At 37.5% G+C, this 12,623-nt stretch overlaps 1 protein-coding gene across 3 annotated transcripts in view; it reads left to right on the top strand.

Moving 5' to 3' along the window:
* The first annotated feature begins 202 nt into the window (after nucleotides 1–202).
* LOC118920261 (nucleosome-remodeling factor subunit BPTF-like) overlaps nucleotides 203–12,623 on the top strand; it is a 54,545-nt gene continuing 42,124 nt past the window's right edge. For all 3 annotated transcript variants that reach the window (XM_057508352.1, XM_057508354.1, XM_057508351.1), the window contains exon 1: nucleotides 203–332. The gene's annotated coding sequence lies outside the window, so the exon portion shown is untranslated. The remainder of the gene's footprint in view (nucleotides 333–12,623) is intronic.

Here is a 12,623-nt window from a genome sequence, read left to right as displayed (position 1 = left end):
CGAAGCGCCCCAGGTGGTGGAGATCGACCCGGATTTCGAGCCAATGGCGCAGCCGGACTTCAGCCAGTCCAGCTCTGCCTCCTCCATCCTGGCGCCGTCGGGCGGCTCGACCAGGAACCCCGACGCCGCTGCGGGCCTGCATTCGGCCTCGGCAAGAGCCGCTTGTCCCACCGCAGCGCGTGGGGCAGCCTATTCCCTGCCGACCGCATCGTCAAGGCCATCGAGAGCTCGGCCGAGAAGCGGCTCCCGCTGCCGCGGATCTGCGGCGGAGCGTCCAGAGTGGGCCCCGCTTCAGAGGTGAAGGCGACAGCGACGGCCTTGCGGGCTGGAAGGTACGTGGCCTCGGGTCGCGGCCGGACCCGGATGGGGCGCGGGGACCCCTGCCTCCGCCTGAGGTCTCGGTGGAGCCGGTGAAGGGGCGGCCGTGCAAGTGGCTCGGCGGGCAGCGCGTGGCTCGCGGGGCCGGGAAGCGGCTGACGCTGGTGGGGGGCTCGCGTGGCCCGGCCGGGCGCCGGGCGTCGGCGCGCTCCGCCAGAGGGGACGCCTTGGAAGGGTGGGAGCGGAGCGGGTGCGCCCGAGGCAGACGTCCGAGCGGCCGGCGAAGTTCGCCGTGGCGTGGGGAGAGGGGCCCTCCAGAGCCGCAGCTCCTCCGTCCGGGCCCGGGTGGTGAGGGCGGCTGCCCTCCGCCCCGCGGCGCGCGTCCGCCCGGCTCGGGGCCGCGCCGCCGACCTGCTCCCGCCGCCCGGGCCGGGGACGCAGACGGCGGGGCCGGGCTGGGCCGCGCAGACGGGGAGGCCGGTGGGCGTTGTGCCGTGTGTGGATTTTCTCGGTGGTGGTCTCGAGGGCGAGGGCCTGCCGAGCTGAAGTTCAAGTGTGACCCGCGGCGGGGCGGCGGGCGAGAGGCCGCCCGGAGGCAGCACCTTTAGAATCAAAAAATTTTTTTCATGAGGCACCTCTTGTATTTCTTATTTGGGAATGAAGTTTCTTTGCTTTGGTCTGGGAACTGACGTTGCATTTTCTTGTATTTAGAAATCCATATCTTTCTGTCATTTCGGTTTGTAATCTGCAGCTGAGTCATTTATAATTAGCCACAGAGGTTCTGAGACGGGGACCGTGGCTATAGTCTAGGGTGAGGGCATCTGGAAACCAAAGACCCCTACACCAAAACTCCGTATTAAACAATTCAGCAAAGTCAGTCTCATTAATTCTCTAAAGTAAAATACCAAATTAGGAGTATAAGCATTCTTCAGTGAAGATTAGTTAAAACTAAAAAGCCCAGAGTAACCCGGCCTGGAATGTTTGTGTAAACATCCCCCGGATAAGAAAATACCTCCAAGTAGCCCCGTGTCTTCATTGTGTCAATTAAATGAGGCTGTTGTAAAATTTACTTTAGCCTGCTAAAAGGCCCAGCTTATCTTTAACTTTGCCCAGATGCTGCTTTTCCTCCTCCAGCCCCTAATCAAGTGATTATAACCTGGGCAATTAATATGGCAAGTAAGCCCCGTCACAAACAACATAGTAAAAGGCAGGAAGCATCCCATCTTAAAGATAAGGTTGCATTTTAACACCCAGGAAGTTAAACAGGTAAGATTATTCTTTAAAAATTTTTATTAAGGTATTGATATACACTCATATGAAGGTTTCACATGAAAAAACAATGTGGTTACTACATTCACATATTGTCGCGACCCCGCCACATCATACCCCACTGCAGTCACTGTCCATCAGTGTAATAAGATGCCACAGATTCACTATTTGCCAAGAAGTAATTAAGTTGCTCTTGGCTTTTTGAGCTTTAATTGATTAGTTCTGGGTCTTTTTAGTGGACTTTCTGGCCTTCTTTCTCTTTCCATCCCGCGCATAGCTAATTTCCTGCCTAACAAGTAGGTTTTGTTTTTGTCTTTTAGATGGTTTCATTTCCTGCCCAGAAGCCATTTAGTTTGATGTAGTCACACTTGTTTAGTTTTGCGATTGTTTCCCTTGCCTGGGGAGACATACTCAGAAAAAATTTGCTGAAATCAACATCCAGCGCTTACTACCTATTGTTTCTCCAGTTTTATGGTTTCAAGTCTAAACATTTGTAGAAACAAACAACTCGTTCATCCCCCCACTAAACCTAAGACGTGCTTTTTGATTTTCATCCTTTTCTTTGTCCTCCAGAGACTTGTTTCATCGATCATTCATAAGACATACCCATTTCCTTTTTTCACTGGTTTATTTAGGATTGTTCTGTCTTAAAAATGATGAATAAGAAGTAAATACAACTTTTTCTTTCCTCAGGTGTTTGTGTTTATATACTAAAGATACATATCCATGTTAATATGTGTAGCTCTAGTTCATTCATTTTAACTGGTATATACTATTTTGTTTTATAAACATACCACACCTTTTAATTTATTTTTCCAATATTTCACTATACAAATAGTGCTGAAATTTTCATTTTTGTATATGACCTCTTGTGCACATGGATGAGAACTTTTCTGGATTCTGTATCTGGAAGTGGAATTGCTGTGATGGAAATGGCATACAGCTTTGATTTTACTATGTATTGCTTAATATTTTTATACAGTGTTTATACCAGTTGGCACTACCAGTAAGAGATTTCCTGCTCTACATTTTTGCCCATCTTTGGGATTTCTTTGTTTTTTGCCTTCCCACTTCCTCTGTATAGAACTTGCTATAAAGTCCAGTAGATTTTACTTCTACATTTTTTTTATTTCTAGCTCTTCTTTGCACAGCCACGAAGTAAGAAAAATTTTTAATTCATTTTATCTCATTCATAATCATCTCCGTATTTTTGACTCTACTGCTACAACTTTAGATGAGACCCTTCTTTTTTTTTTATTATTATTTTTTTTTATTGAAGGGTAGTTGACGCACAGTATTACATTACATTAGTTTCAAGTGTACAACACAGTGATAAAGCATTTATATACATAATTCTAGGTTCCAGCTATCACCCTACCAAGCTGTTACAATAACTTGACTATATTCCTTATGCTATCCATTACATCCCGGTTACTTCTTTATTTTACCATTGGAAGTCTGTCCTTTTTTTTTTTTTTTTTTTTTTAATTTGTGAGGGCATCTCTCATATTTATTGATCAAGTGGTTGTTAACGACAATAAAATTCTGTATAGGGGAGTCAATGCTCAATGCACAATCATTAATCCACCCCGAGCCTAATTTTCGTCAGTCTCCAATCTTCTGAGGCATAACAAACAAGCTCTTACATGGAGAACAAATTCTTACATAATGAATAAGTTACATAGTGAACAGTACAAGGGCAGTCATCACAGAAACTTTCGGTTTTGCTCATGCATTATGAACTATAAACAGTCAGCTCAAATATGAATACTCATTTGATTTTTATACTTGATTTTTATGTGGATACCACATTTCTCTTTATTATTACTATTTTTAATAAAATGCTGAAGTGGTAGGTAGATACAAGATAAAGGTAGAAAACATAGTTTAGTGTTGTAAGAGAGCAAATGTAGATGATCAGGTGTGTGCCTGTAGACTATGTGTTAATCCAAGCTAGACAAGGGCAATAAAATATCCACGTATGCAGAAGATTTCTCTCAGAACAGGGGGTGTGAGGATCTAAGCCTCACCTCTGTTGATCCCCAATTTCTCACCTGATGACCCCCCTGCGACTGTGCCTGTCTTAGGTTGTTCCACCCTTGAGGAATCTTACCCGTCTCTGGCTAACCAGTCATCTTCCGGGGCCATACAGGGAAATGTAAAGTTGGTAAGTGAGAGAGAAGCCTTATTGTTTGAAATGGTTAGCTTTTTATTTCCTTGCATATTTATGCCCTGTAGCTTCTATGCCCAGCATTTGTCTTGAGGTATCTTTACCACTTGGAAGAATTATGATACTTGGTAAATTTGATATGAGGCACGAATTCTATTTAAGGGTTGTAATTAGGAAGAGACCCTTACTTCTTACCTAAACTACTGCACCAGAGTGAATATTGCAATCTCTCTATTGGAAATCTCTTACTGCTCCAAACCATCCTGCTTGAAACTGCTAGATCAGTATTTCTCATGTAAGTAGTTTACCACTGTTTGCAGTGTTAAATTTAAACACTTAATGTGGTATTCAGGGTTATCTATTATAAGGTCCTAAACTACCTTTTCAACCACTATTTTCTGCATGTGCCCTATACACAGCCAGACTAGATTACCTGCATTTATTAATTCATTCAAATAGTTGATATTTAATGCTTTTACTATACTATACAGGTATATTGACCCTTGAGTTTTGTAGGTACTATTGCTATAAAACGAACAACTCAAGATTCTTGTTATTGGCAGCTTGCAAGTGACTTCAGGCTCTTCTGTGAATAAACCCAATGTTTTCAAGGCTCTGTTCCTCAAACAAATTTTACCTCCGCTTGTGATGCCTTTTTTCCTAGTTCTTCCACTTAGCCGCCTTTGCCTTTCAAAGTCCTACATACTTTTCAAGGCCTGCTTCAGGAGGCATCTTTCCATGAAGCCTTTTCTAACACCTGCAGTTAATTTTGCTCCCATTCTACTATATATAGATTTTTTGGCACTTACTATGTTCCATGTATTGTGTTATCTTTCCAGGGTGGTAAATAGACTACTTTGTCCATTTATATTGCCTTCGTAGAACTTAACATAATGTCTTATATATGGTAGGCATACTATTAACTTCAATTGAAAATAATATGTTAATTAAAACCAACCTAAGCAATTAGACTATTTTGGGAGGATATCAATTTGAATTAGAAAATGATGCTTAATTATATAATTATATCTAGTGCTCTTTAAAACACGATAGAATAAATTAAATCAAATAGTAGGTTTGTATAAAGAGATCTTTAGGGCTCACTTTGATCAATAATGAACTTTACTTGTAACCAGTTATTCAGTTTGTTTTTAGACTTTTAAGTAGTTCCTTTAAGGCAGAGTTTTCCAAACTGCACTCTGAGGAATCCAATGAGTTGGTTCTGTTGTGGTGCTTTGGCTACTGCTGGATGCCTTCCCTGCCCCAAAGCGCACAGCCTTTTATTTATATTTTACTATACTGGGCTCCTTTGTAAACAAGATTTTATCTAGGAAAGACTCTTCTGATGAAATTGTTTAAAATAGTCGCTGAGTGTAAATACTTCAACTTTATCCATATATTTAAGATTTTCCAAGATCTTACAAAAACATAATATTCCCTCTTACTCCTTTATTACCACAAACTGCAGATCAGTAGTTTATAATGAATATGAGACTTGAAAAAGTAAAGCAAATGATATGTAATGGGCTTTAGGTATAGCAGGTAAGCTGTCTGTTCTCTGAATATTCTGTATCTGAATTTGTATTTTTGAGGAGTTGTTAGAATATCAGAAATTACTGGAATTGGTATACAAATTGTTAGGTAGGCTGAAGAATTTTCAGGATCATGGCTTGTAAATTTTAATGTGTGTAAAATTCTGATTCAGTACATGTAGGCTGGGGCTTCAAATTATTATTTAAAAAAAAAAAAAAGTTTTAGCATTAGTGGACTGTGGGCCACATTTTGAGTAGCAAGGAGCTAGCTGACTTTCCAAAGCCTAACACCACATTTTAGGACTGCAGTCTTGGTCCTAGATAGCAGGTTTTCATTATTACAATAGACATTTGCTTAAACTGCCTGTTTCTCTACAGTCTGATTTATATTTTGCCATTTTAATAGAAATTTTTGGCTGTAGCTCCAGGAGTAAGGGGTGGGGGATTCCCCTCCAGAAACAAATTCCAGTGAAACCAAACTAAGTCAAGGGAAAGGGCAGGTTGGGAGAAACCATTGTTATTGCTCACAGCTCCAGGTGTCCTCTTGGTCACTGCACGCATGTGCTTAATTTTGTTTGGCTGAGGCTGTTTTAGTTGGTATAAGTACTGCCTTTTTTTAAAGCAATTGTTATTATCATGAATTAACAGCAATTATATGCCACAGCAGGTTAAGCTGTTAATTTTATCTGTAGCACATGTGAATTGAAAACCTAATTTGTGTAAACCAATGAGACAGTTATTTAGCTAAATAGCTTATACTCAAAAAGAAATAAATCAATTTTGAGGGTCATTAATTATTTTATTTAAAATATATAATATCAACTATTTTCATAGTCTTTTGGGCTTTTATAGAAAATCATAATACTAAATCATAGATTTAAATAATAGTTTTTTAAGAAAACTCAGAATTATTTACTTTTGATAAATGGAAATTAGTAATTAACTCTGTAGACCAGGACAGCAGAGCAGTTTTGGGGGAAAATTACAATTTTTATCTAAACACATTAGAATAATTTTCATACTGATAGTTATTATGTCAGCCCTATATTATTTCACTTAATAATTGTCAGTAGTAGAAATTGCTGGTGGAATTACATTACAAAAGTGACTTAAAAATATTCTTATTCCTTATCAAGTAGTTACTAACATTGCTATAAAAGTTTTCATGTGGAATTTGTCAGATGTTGCAATTCTGAATAGAAATAAACTTCCTTTGCTTCTTCTGGTAGCATCCATTGATTTTTTTTTCCTCAAAGATACTGTAATAGTGCTGATAGAAGCAGAACAGTTGGAATTTACATTAAAAATAAATGTGATGAATAAAAAGCACTACACTACAACATTATAGCCTTGATTTTTCTTTACCAAAGTTCCAGAATCTAAAGGACAAAAATACTGACAAGGTCAAGAAAAAAATGAAAGACAGAAAAAGAAAATGACACTGAGGTCTTGATTTAATACATATGTATTCCAGGTTGATGGTTGATTTCATTAGCAAATCTCATTGTTATGCAATGTATGCTCCTCTGCAGCAAAATGAATATTGTATTCTCACAGGCTCTGTGTGTATCTATTATGTTGCATTAAATGAATACACACATATTTGTAGCTTTCTTTGGTTTATTCTTTATAGTTTGTCTTTTAAGAAAAAGAGAAATTGAATTACATTCTTGTTAAATTGGTAAAAGCTTTTTAATTTATATTATAGCTATGTTTCCTACTTTTATTCTCTGAAGTAAACAATTTTAAGTGGTTAATGTAAAATCATTCTAATTATCCTATAACTTTCTAAATTAATAGAATATAATATTGATTGATTTACGCTTAAAATTAATACTGAGCTTCTTAAGCATATGCTTTCCAACATATTTTTAAATGTAAAAGTGTTTTTTTAATTGCAAGAAAAATGTTAAACAAGTGTACATATTATGCCAAATGTAAATACGATTACCTTTCGCAATACTACAGATTGTAGGTTGAGATCACTAAGGTTTGAATTTTCATAAAACAGGAAATTCAGAAATAACAAATTTCAGTGGCTACACACTGGAAGAGTTCATTTAATAATAGAAGAGGTTGCCTGACTCTGGGTTATGTATATGAGTTCAAATATGGATCAAACTTTATTGGATACCACTGTTATTTAATCTTAGTCATTTTGAGGTCTGACAATAAGTTATAAAATCTATGGTTTTTGGTAGTGTTCTCAAAAGTTGTCCTCACAACTAAAATTCTTCTGACAAGCTTGAAAGTAGAAGAGCCTAAGGTTTGATGTAATATGGGTTGATTGTATGCCATTTGGAAATTACCTTTGTGGTAAAAAATTGGCCTTCTGGCTTACTTGATGAAATCCTAATAAATACCTTAGTTATGTTGAACAACCATAAACTGTTATAAGTATGTAGTTGATTAATGCATCATATTAAGTTAATTTGTACTCAGAGCATTTGCATTTCATTATTCATAGTGGGTAACGTAAAAACTAGGTATTCCAATATCTAGTAAGGGAAATACTAAAATAATTAGAGAGTAATATAGAGCTAAATCAAATAGGATGAGAAGGTTATGTGGGCCCAAATAGCCAGGGTTTTGAGAGAGGAGCATCCTGAAAGTGGTGAGATTTAAACTGATAATGAGGTAGGAAAGCAATGGGGTACAACATGACCATAATGTGGGCAGTAGGAGAATATAAATTTGGCATCTTTGGGAGACAGAGAAGAGGAAACCCAACTGTAATGGAAGATACAATTTGCTACTGCCTATTAAATATCAGATTGTAGCATTGCTAAATTTTAGTAGTATTAAGCCCAGATATATGGTATATTGAGATGCTGCCATTGTGGACCTTATTTTTTCTTGTATGATAAAATGGGAGATAGGAAATTCTCTTGATACTAACTTTACTCTTTTCTTCCCCACCAGTAACGTAAAAATAAAACCTGCAAAAGTGTGTAAAGATTCATACTCTAAAATAAATCTTAATTGATGTAGACTGAATGGGAAGATAATCAATCTAGAAACTCTTAAGTTAGATTTCTTTACCATTTCTTGGTTAGAAATACCAAATTGAGGAGGAATAAAAATCATCACAGATTGGGCTCCCAGGTTGCTGAATTAAGCAGGATAATAGAAGGCCCCCCGGAAAAGTAAGAGAGGGACTGATTTAAATTTTAAAAAGAGATCTCCTTGAAGTGTTTGGACCTGTGTATTAGTGTCGTCTTCATCTGATCTGGAGCCAGTTGTCGCTTGCGTGACCATTTTACTTACTCATCCATCAGAAGAACCTGAATTTAGAAAATGAAATAGGACTTTGGAATATGAAAATGGGCTATGAATTTAACAAACATCCTGAGGATTGTTAGTATTTGTTTAAAGTCCCAGATGAATACCTTCTGGTGTAACTATTTACTAAAAGCAATACACTGTATAAAAAATGTTTCAAATCCAATAAATGAATACATATAACCCCAGATTAAATTGTAGAAGGTTTACTAGCAAGATGGTTCATTTTCTGTATAACTTTCCTTATGTTATGACCCTAGCTGTGTTGAGGAAATGTTAAAAGAAACTTTCATAGGAAATCTATTACTTAATTTATATAAAGATGCTGTTTAGAAAATTACAGTACTGTCCAGTGTCCCGTTACTGAAAAGTAAAGAAGTTTCTCTTACTTCTGAGCACTAGGAAAAGCTCTGGTGCCTGTTTGTAAATTACTTCGTATATGGAATGAATGAAAATTTTGTAATTAGATCTTGTTTCCCATTTCATGGATTGCTAAGAAGCTAAGAGCTGAACCACCCACATTTTAGAGTTGTGCAAGGCCTTAGGTGTTTCCTGTGTTCCAGCTTTACCTTGTGTTTCATCTTTCTTGCATCCTCTTATTTTCCCTTTATACATACTAATTTGTATTTTGAAAGAATTCTATTCTACTACTAATGTTTCTGTAAGTCACATTAAATAATTTTGGAGTAAGATGGGATATAAATAACTATGTGAAGCTTAGTTATTGCAAGGAGAAGGCGAGCAAATAAGAGGAGGAGTCTTTCTTCCTTGTGTTCCCTTCCCAGCATCCTCCCTCCTTCATCTTGCACGAATTTCTTAAGTCATGGAGGACTGAACTCTTCTGTACTTTCTCAGAATTGCAAGGGGGCAGGGAAATCCTTTCTGAAGCTTTTTGCTTGTACAGAGTTACCAGGTACAGTTTGTTAGGCTAAGTGTGCCCTACATGAAAGTGCCCGACTGAGAGAACAAGTAGGGCTAAAATACATCCTAGAGAAGGAAAAGGTGACTTATTCTCATTTGTTGGCCCAGAAGGGGTCTTTTTCTAACTCATAGGGTGATAGTATTTGGTTTTTGTCCCTGCCCTTTTGATTGAGTTATAAACTAATCTAAAATTTGATGACTAATGATAAAAGTTACCTTGAATGAAGCAAAATTTCAAATTTATTTTCTTCACCCGTATGTTTCTATTCCATTACTCTCTAAATTTGATCCCATTGTGTTGAACTAAGATAGTCATGATCTTTGAGATAGTTTAAATAATTTCTAATTTAAAATTTTGTTTTGTCACATGCATTACATAATCAAAGCTACCTATTTAGTAAGAATTATATCGAATTTTTGATAAAGGAAATAAGGGTTGTGTTTGCATTCCAGGTAACAATAGGATGTTTGAAGTATTTAATTTGATTTGTTCAGCTGGAACTGTTAACTACTTAGTCATGGTTTTCTGAAAATTTGTTATTAATGTATCATCATAGTAATGTGGTCATTAGCAACTTGCATCAAGGTTATTCAAGACTGAATACTCTTTTCAAGTGACACACAGTTAAGTGTTTGTAATGAAACCTGCTCTGAGATTCTGAACTCCTGCTACAGTCATATCTACTTGGGTGTTCTTTTTGTTGTTACTGATTTTATTGTCATTTTGTTTTCTGTATCAGTACATTAGAATTTTATTTTGCAAACAGTAAATATAAACCTGATTAAGTATTTGATTTTTTAATGCTCACAGGTAATTATTTTAGGTTTTGTTTTTCTGAAGCACAAATTTAAAATGATCCCAGGAATAGCTTCTAGTTGTGTGACTTTTAGATTCGTGTAATTGAGATTTTTTTCTTAAAGATTGCCACATAAAATCAAAGTATCTTGTTTTTCAGGAGTTTGTCTTAATAAAAAAATAGGCTTATTATGCTTTGATTATTGGTCTCTGATTACAACTTAAAAACTTCTACTTTCATCAAGCAGTTGAAATTTAAAGACTTTTTTTATATTTAGGAGGTTTTGAACAGTTGACCTTAGTTGTTTATTTTTAGACCTTGCTTTGTTTTTACAATATACTTGCCAGAAGTAATTAATTTATTTTTGATTTTGTTATCATTAATCTACAATTACATGAGCAACATTATGTTTACTAGGCTCCCCCCTTCACCAAGTCCCCCCTACATACCCCATTAGTCACTGTCCATCAGCGTAGTAAGATGCTGTAGAATCACTACTTGTCTTTGTGTTGCACAGCCCTCCCCGTGTCCCCCCACCACATTATACATGCTAATCGTAGTGCCCCCTTTCTTTTTTCCTGCCCTTATCCCTCCCTTCCCTCCCTTTGTCCCCGGTCCCTTTCCCTTTGGTAGGTAACTGTTAGTTCATTCTTGGGTTCTGTGAGTCTGCTGCTGTTTTGTTCCTTCAGTTTTCTTTTGTTCTTATACTCCACATATGAGTGAAATCATTTGCTACTTGTCCTTCTCCACCTGGCTTATTTCACTGAGCATAATACCCTCTAGCTCCATCCATGTTGTTGCAAATGGTAGGATTTGTTTTCTTATGGCTGCTTATTGCACTTTTTAAACTGGATTTCATTCTTCCTTTTTGTTTGTAGTTTCGCTCTCTGCTTTCATCATTGCTCTCCTGGTTATGAGCAATAGCTTTGTTTTAATCGATATGTATCTATATCTGTATCATCTATTATCTATCTATCATGTATCTATCTAATCATCTGTCATCTTTCTATCTATCTATAATCTATCTATCTATATCTATCCATCTTTCTATCTGTCTATCATCATCTTTTTGTCTGCCCATCTATCCTTATGTACAGAACAGTTAACAACATAGCTTATATGTTACTTCCCTACATTATGCTTCCAAAAATCTTGCAAGGTAACTAGGCCATAGAGACAGCACTGGGTTCACTGAGACACCTGCAGGTCGTGTCAGCCGCGTGTGCTTACAAAACCAGTAAATGGTGGTGCAGGGACTTCAACCCATATCTCTGTCCTCTGTCCTCTTTTACCTCCTTATCACTTGCTGACTGTGTTCTAGCCACATTCATTGACTAAGTGCTCCCTGAAGACCACAAGTATCCTTCCTCTGGGCCTGTTGTAGACAGAAAAGTAAACTTGGTGCTTTGCTCACCACCATATTTGAGGGACATTGGCGTCACTGCTGATAGGAGGAGGGACAAATAAAAAGGAACACCAAGTTCTAGACAGGAGCAGTTGGGAGCAAAGTGTATGTTGTTGAGTGACGTGTTTATTTGAGTGTCCAAACTTCCCTCTTTATCTAGTTATTGCGTCTTTACATTCATAAACATCATAAAATCCACTGATTTCAATAGCCCAAACACATATTATTACAGCAATTCAGTTGTGGAGGTCAGAAAAAATGAGAAGGGCTTCGCTGTACCACTGAATCTATGACTGGATATTGCTAAAACCAAACAAAAAGAATTCACCATGGCTGGAAGGGCTGTTTTCTACTCACTGTCTCTCTGTGGACTCAAACAGAATCCCTTTTTTTTTCCAGTTTCACTTGTATAGGGTACCTGTCCCCACCCCTTCAACTTGTAGTTTGTCTGTGTCCTTGGATCTCAAGTGAGTCTCCTGTAAGGAAGCACATAGATGATCTTGAGTGAGTGATAGCTTTGTTTAGTATTAATGATTTCCTATCTGCCTACCTATCTATCTATTTATCCATCTATCTATATCTGTCTATCTATCTATTTATCTATCTTATCTATCTTATCTAATCTATCATCTATCTATTATCATCTATGTATCTAATCTATCTAATCTATCATCTGTATGTATGTAGATCTATCTAAACTATCAATCATCTATCTATCTGTTATCTCTTTTCTCATTTTTGTCAATGTTGTCACTAGGTGCACATTCATTCCTTAACCTTCCCAATTTAGCATGCAATCTGTTTCCAGTGAGTCCCAGACTAAGACATATGCATACACATACACAGTAATGACATAGTGTCATATCACATTTCCTCCTTGTGTTGACCTGCTTCACTGAAAGTCAGCATTTCTCTTGGATTTTTTATAC

The sequence above is a fragment of the Manis pentadactyla genome, chromosome 10, assembly GCF_030020395.1.
Source record: "Manis pentadactyla isolate mManPen7 chromosome 10, mManPen7.hap1, whole genome shotgun sequence".
Lineage (NCBI taxonomy): Eukaryota > Metazoa > Chordata > Mammalia > Pholidota > Manidae > Manis > Manis pentadactyla.
This window is presented reverse-complemented; position numbering and strand designations above follow the sequence as displayed.